The sequence below is a fragment of the Triticum aestivum genome, chromosome 6A, assembly GCF_018294505.1.
Source record: "Triticum aestivum cultivar Chinese Spring chromosome 6A, IWGSC CS RefSeq v2.1, whole genome shotgun sequence".
NCBI lineage: Eukaryota > Viridiplantae > Streptophyta > Magnoliopsida > Poales > Poaceae > Triticum > Triticum aestivum.
Genome location: NC_057809.1, coordinates 310,346,749 through 310,353,840, shown reverse-complemented (window position 1 = coordinate 310,353,840; position 7,092 = coordinate 310,346,749). Strand labels below are relative to the sequence as shown.

Sequence of the window (7,092 nt, the reverse complement as noted above, 5' to 3'; positions counted from 1 at the left end):
TCGGCTTGCAATTGGGGACACTCGACAAACAAAAACACACACACACACCCAGTTGCGAGTCGATGATTGACATGCATCTGGGGACTCTCGACAAACACACACACACACCCTTAGTTGCAAGTCGGTGGTCTACAAGTGGGGCCCTCGACAAAACACACCCCCCTACTTGCGTGTCGATGGTCGGCTTGCAATTGGGAACCCTCGATAAACAAAAACAAACACACCCTAGTTGTGAGTCGATGGTCGGCTTGCAATCGGGGCCCTCAAAAAAACACACACCCCTAGTTGCAAGTCACTGGTCGACATGCAACTGAGGACCCTCAACAAAACACACACCCCTAATTATGAGTTGATGGTTGACATGCAACTGGGGACCATCAACACACAAACTCACACCGTTAGTTCCGAGTCGATGGTCGGCTTGCAAGTGGGGGCCCCAAGAAAACATACACACCCCTAGTTGCGAGTCGATGGTTGGTATGCAACTGGGGATCACGATAAAAACACACATACACACACACACACCCCTAGTTGCGAGTCGATTGTCTAGATGCAACTGGGGACCCTCGACAAACACACACACTCCTAGTTGTGAGTCGATGATCGACATGCAACTGGGGACTCTCGACAAACACAGACACACCCTTAGTTGCGAGTCGATGGTCGGCTTGCAACCGGGCCCCTGAAAAAACACACATGCCCCTAGTTGCGAGTTGCTAGTCGGCTTACAACCGGGGAGCCTCAACAAATAAAAACACACTCCCCCTAGTCACGAGTCGATGCTCGGTTTGCAACTGGGGACTCTCGACACACACACACACGCACACGCACACGCACCTTAGTTGTGAGTCAATGATCGACATGCAACTGTGGACTCTCGACAAACACACACACTCCTAGTGGCGAGTCGATGGTCGGCTTGCAACTGGGAACCCTTGACAAACACACACCCCTAGTTGTGACTTGATGGTCGGCTTGCAACTAGGTGCCCCGACAAACACACACACCCCTAGTTGCGAGTCGATGGTCGGCATGCAACTGGGGATCGGACCCTCGACAAAACACGCGCAAACCTTAGTTGCGAGTCGTTGGTTGACATGCAATTGAGGGCACCGACACTAGTTGCGAGTCGATGGTCAACATGCAACTAGGGGCACCGACAAACACACTCACCTCCTAGTTGTGAGTCGATGGTCGGCTTGCAACTGGGGGCCCTGAGAAAACACACCCCCCTATTTGCGAGTCGATGGTCGGTTTGGACTGGGGACCCCGACAAACACACACAAACGAACTAGGGGGCGTACAAAAACAAATTAGGAGGTGTGTTCAGAGGTACTTAAGACCGCCTCCATTGTACACTTCTCATCCTGCTCGGAAGAAGTGGACATCTAAAACTCTTATAGACTAAAAAAACTTATAAAATAAGTTGAATCTGGAGTAGACTATACTGAAAGTTCAGGTTGCTATGATATAACTGAAACAGAGTTCATTTCAAAAAAGGTTCAGCACCAGATGAGTTTATCCACCTAGTTACCATCTGTTTCACTTACCTTATCACATAAATTTTCTCTAGTGCTCATAGATCAGAAAATACTCTTGTTAGATTTTGAAATCACATATCTTCAAACAAGAAAAGATTTTAACAGAAAATCTATAAAAATATGAAAAACAAAAGCTATACATTCGGGCCTGCTACTACTATACTTTCAATTTCTGGAGTTGTGCCATATGCCACAACTTTTAAGAAATCAAAAAGACCTCGCTTAGTCTGAGAAGTTTGAAGTATTCAGAAGAAGACTACACATGCTCCCTACAAACAGACACACACAAAAATTCAGACATTCCTGTCTGAAAAAAGAAGGATTGCAATGTATGCCACTGAAAATGTTTATCCACTCGCATTATGCCTCTTAAATTTCAGACAAAAATGGCAGGCAACTCTGTCTGCTGTCTATATGTAGTATGTGCTACAAACTCAAGATTACAAAATGGGGTGCTAGCTGCTACATTCAGATTACAAAACTGGGGTGCTCGCTGCTACATTCAGATTCACACACACAAAAAAACTGGAAGTCCCTAGATGTACAGACTCAAGTTACAAAACTGGGGGTGCTCGCTGCTACAATCAGACTCACACAGAAAAACAAATCTACAGCCATGGGCATGAACATAACCGGGTTGGATTGCTAGTTACTATTCATCAGCTGCATATATAGGCATGTATTCAGACATTCCACACTTAAAAACATTTCATTTTCTCTCTAAAAAATGTGTGATGCAAACGAATCTAATATATCACGAAAAAACAGCAAGCACCTCATGTATGCCACTCATATAAACACTCCCCCCCCCCCCCCCCCCCCAGGTTCTTGATGTTCATCCCTCAAAACAAACAAACACCCCTAGATGGCATGGGAAAACAGGAAAAAAAGGCGAGGAAAAGAAAGAGGGGATGAACACTCACTCCGCTGGATTCCCCTGCCATCTCTGTCGCCACAAGCCCACCAGATCAGGTCGTCTCTCCCTTGGATTCGAGTCAGAAGGAATACAGTGGTGGCAGAACAAGGGATGAGGAGGGGAAAAGAGGCGAGGAGAGTGAGGACGGGACTCCAGATCAGGTTAGACTGTTCAGATTCTAAAGCAAGCCCAATAAACAAACAAAAATCGAAGGCCGGCCCAAACAAAAAATCGGAGGCCGCTACGATGTATCCCACTCGGCCCGACAGACGAGACAATGCGACGATGCGAGCGCATCACCTCGTGCATGAATAATAAAGCAGAGACAGATCGGACGGTACAAACACTTAGATGTGACATCCTTAAATATCATTTAGATGTGAATTAGTCATTCTGAAAAACTAAGGTAAAATTGGAAGGAAGAAGATGGCGAGATGAAGATGGGCAACCTAGATTGAGGACCACGACGAGGGCCGGCGAGCAGCGTCCGACACATGACACGAGCGCCGTCTGGGCCTCTGGTCTCGCTGCTTCTTCCCCCCAGTGCCGTCCTCCTCTGCTCCTTCTCCCCCCCCCCCCCCGCGGTCCTCCTCTGCTCCTCGGCAGCGACCTGTGACCGGTCCAGAACCACGGCCCACAGCGCTGGCTGATGGAAGATGGTGAGGCATCGTCCTGCAGGAGGCTGCGGGATGCGCTGGGGAAGAACGACACGAGCGCCAGCGCCGACGACAACCATGTGTTGGGGCTTCAGGAGGAGAGAAGTGTAGGGGGAGGACGAGGCAGAAGTGGATCCTCTAACATGAAGAAGGAAAGTCACCTAAGCTACAGTACAAAGTAGTGTAAAACAAAGAAGGAAAGTCACGGGCATTGTAGCGAACACTTAATTATCTACTTAAGTTGGTACTGTACATAGTTACTGTTGATATAAAGAAATTTAAAATTAATTTTATTGCATCATAATTTTATTTATATGTAATTTTTGTAAATGTATAAAGTAGATTTGTAATTTGTAAATTAATTTAAGTCATTTTTGCCTTAATCATATAGAACTGAAGGAGGGAAGTTAGGGAATTGTAGCTTAGGTGACTTCCCTCCTTCATGTTAGAGGATCCACTTTCGGACGAGGCGGCGTAGTGGTGGCGGAGAGAATTGGAGAAGGGGACGCAGGCGATTGGTGTAGGGTTTCACCGTGCGAACCCCCACGCTCGCTGCAGAGTCTTTCTTTTTTCACGTAGGCCACAAGCGAGACGCACCACCACGCTGGGCCCATGGGCAAAGAAGACCCACCCGTCATCCACTAGAGCATGAAAAAATAACGTGCGAGAAAACAAATGGTTGGATTATTGACAGCGCCGTAAAACACTACAGTAGCGGTAGATCGAGCGAACCATGTTCATCACACGACGCAGTTTCTCTAGAGAGGCGGGTTGCCTAGCGTGATTTATATGTTCAATTATGACTAACTTTATATATAGTATAAAAATATACAAATTCACAGTGCAGATTAAATATCATTGTGGGCACCATGCAATGCAAATTAGCATTCATACTCCTACATATAACTTTGTAATGTTGTATATATGTAGAAATTCTAAAATATTTTTTTGACCACACTTTATTTAAAAGGAATGTTGTATCTGAAATAAACGTGAAGAGAGGGCTTTTTAGATCAATGGGGTACGTGATGTAACATGTGTGAATGTGTAGTTGATGCATTTGGCAGGGCCTAGAGAGGTATGTGTGTGTATTAAGTATTTGAGAGAGGCATGGATAGAGGGGCCGGCAGGGGCGTGGGAGAGATAGCACGAAAAATGAGAGTGGTCTAGAGAAAGAGACGAATATGACGTCACAGCGAGAGATTTCCTTGAGTGTGTATATGCAAGGGGGGAGTAGAGGCACCAGGAGAATATATTTTCTATGTGTGGTGTCTGTGTTGGTATGTGTGGGTGTGAGAAGATAACGAGATGTGGGACAGAGGGTGTGTCACCGCGTGAGGTCCGGTGGGTCGAGGTGAGGCCCTTTGTTCGGTTCCGTCCTGCGCCACATTGGTCGGTCCGTGATGCATTTAGGGAGACCCATGGATGACTAGTTGTACAAGACAAAGATAGCATAATTGTAAAGGACTATGTGTCCACTGACAAAGTCAGCTAGGATTTGTAACCCTAGGTTCTCGGACTAAGGTAACCCTTTTATCTCTGATATTACTATTCATCCAACCTAACTTTAAGGGGCATCCTACATAATGCTCTGCTAGAATCATACTCGTCGATTAGGAAGAGAGGTGTGAGACAATGCGTGAGAAACAGGCCTAAAGATAATGTGCGTACAGGAGACACGTAGGCAGGTCTATGTATATAGAAAGGGTCGATGGGGATTGTGCGTGTGTACGCTTGCGAGAGAAAGAGTGCTTGTGATAAAGGTTAGTTAAAATAGTCGTAAATGGTTACGAGAGGGAGGGAGGGTTATATCGAGAGCATGTGTGTGAGAAATACACCTCAGAAGAGAGTGTGAGCATGTGTGAGAGACCACCGATGGAGAGTGAAACTACACGTAAAAGATCGCTGTACACATTGATTAAAGATATAAATTGTATCCAAATATTAGGATGGGATCATGATATTTGCAATTCATGTAAGGAACGGTCATTGATCCATCAGACATCTAGATTCTATCGAATTTGAGCATGTCTATGTTATTATTCGATACAATTGATCCACATAGTTAGTATTTTGAACTCCAGACAATGCATGGCTTTAGCAATTGAATATAAATGTGAGTATAGTTCATGTTGTGTGTGTGAAACACATTATACATACGAAAGTTACACAATAAACATTATAAATAGCTATCTATAAACTAGCATACATTTGAATTTAACTTAAGGTGGTTTAAAAAAATCGAATTTAACATGAAGTCCATTCAATTATTTGAATTTGATATCATGGAATTCGTAAATCATACCTAAATTATGGGGGCACCAATCTTTGCTCTGATTTTGTACATAATAATATATGTAGTCGTATACAAAATAGATTCAAATTTAGCTCCTCCATTCTAAAATAATCGTAGTTATAGGATTTTCAAGTGTCAAAATTTTAAAAAGAAGCGGATAATTTAATGAGGTTTTCAGACATACAAGATCAAATTTAACTTTGTCTATTTAGGTCAATCCTCAAAGTTCAAGAATACTCTAAACGTGAATGCTTGTGTTTCAAAATTTCGAACGAAGCGACAAAAGAGCCTCTATTCGCCCGAAACCGCATGAGACCAATGTTTGATAGCACAAGGAAATTACTTTCTAATAACTCCGACCTGTGAAACCTACCAGCCCGACGTCCAAAGGTCTAAACCGAGGTAGGTTTGTAGCTTCATCTAGACGCCACGCAACCGCCTCCGAAAAACATTCATACACAATGGCCGCCTAAGCACATATGCGCGCGGCCGAAATCGCTCCCGCCCACTATTTGGGACACCTGGGATTACCATCCTACCCCCAACCCACAGTTGGTCCAAAATTTAAGAGGGGGGCAAAGTTTATACTTTTCTCAAATTTCAAATAAGCGTGTCCCATCTTTTGTTCAAAAAAACCAAAAACAAGCGCGTCCCAGACCGAAAGATGGTTCTCCCTCCTCCCCCCGCCCACCAGTCCGATTCCCCATTCGTACTCCATGGGCGCAAAAATTACCTCTCCACTAGCTGCGAAACCCCGGCGTCCTCCATCTGCCACCCCATCCCATCCATCAACCACCGCCCTCCTCCATCATGTCGGAGCCGATACCCCGATGTCGTCCACCGCAACCTCAACCGCAATGCCCTCCACGGCTAGTAGTTGAAGCCGAGGCCAAGCCGTCCGTACCCGAGCCATTTCAACCACGCCGTCCTGCGCCTCACCGCTGCCGCTCCAACTTCGCCACCCTCCACCGCACCGGAGTTGTTCCTGCTATGCCGTCCTTCACTGCCTCGGATCTGCTTCCCCTCCACCGATATACGGCCATGGCAACACAGTCAACAATTTGGCCATGGGTTTGTCCAAGGATCCACGGTTCTCCAAAACATCGGTTCCCCCGGGAGAAAAAAGAAGATCGCCGCGACATATGGAGGAGACCACACTGGTAACCGACACGGGTACTCCTCTTCCCTTATTCGTGCAAATCTTACGTGTCTGCTTGCACGGTATTAATCCCACAGAAGACACTATTGACCGCTTCTTCTTGATACTAGATGTTCCTAGTAACTCACGATGCACAAGGTTTCTCCTCATATACTATTTCACCTTAGCTAGAGGTCCGTCGCCCCCCTGAATTTCAATTCCTGGTCAGTTAATTCCCAATTAACGGAAGCATTCCCCAATGTAACAGGCACTAGTCCACCTATTACGCCGGGGGAAGCAGTGTCTCGGTGTTTATCTTAGGGGCGTGTGGGACCTAGAGCTACTGGCGCCCGATCTGGAGGTCGACTGGGATTAAATGGATGGACTGGGGGCGCTACCAAGCACGGCGGTGGTGTGAGGTCGAGGGAAGGGCGGGGTGGCGGAGGCAGGGGTCTGGGCCGGTGGTCGCGGGCGGTTCGAGAAAGATCGTCAACAGTGACTGGTGGGAGGTAGACGAAGGCCATCTGCTTGTTCCTTATAGATCG

General features: G+C 46.2%; 1 long non-coding RNA gene across 1 annotated transcript; it reads right to left on the bottom strand.

Annotated features, from left to right (window-relative positions):
* Positions 1-1,581: 1,581 nt before the first annotated feature.
* LOC123127476 (uncharacterized) lies at positions 1,582-3,247 on the bottom strand. The gene is made up of 2 exons (XR_006462515.1): positions 2,465-3,247; positions 1,582-2,204 (listed from the first exon to the last, which is right to left on the bottom strand). It is a non-coding gene; the product is annotated as an uncharacterized lncRNA (long non-coding RNA).
* Between the last annotated feature and the right edge of the window lie 3,845 nt (positions 3,248-7,092).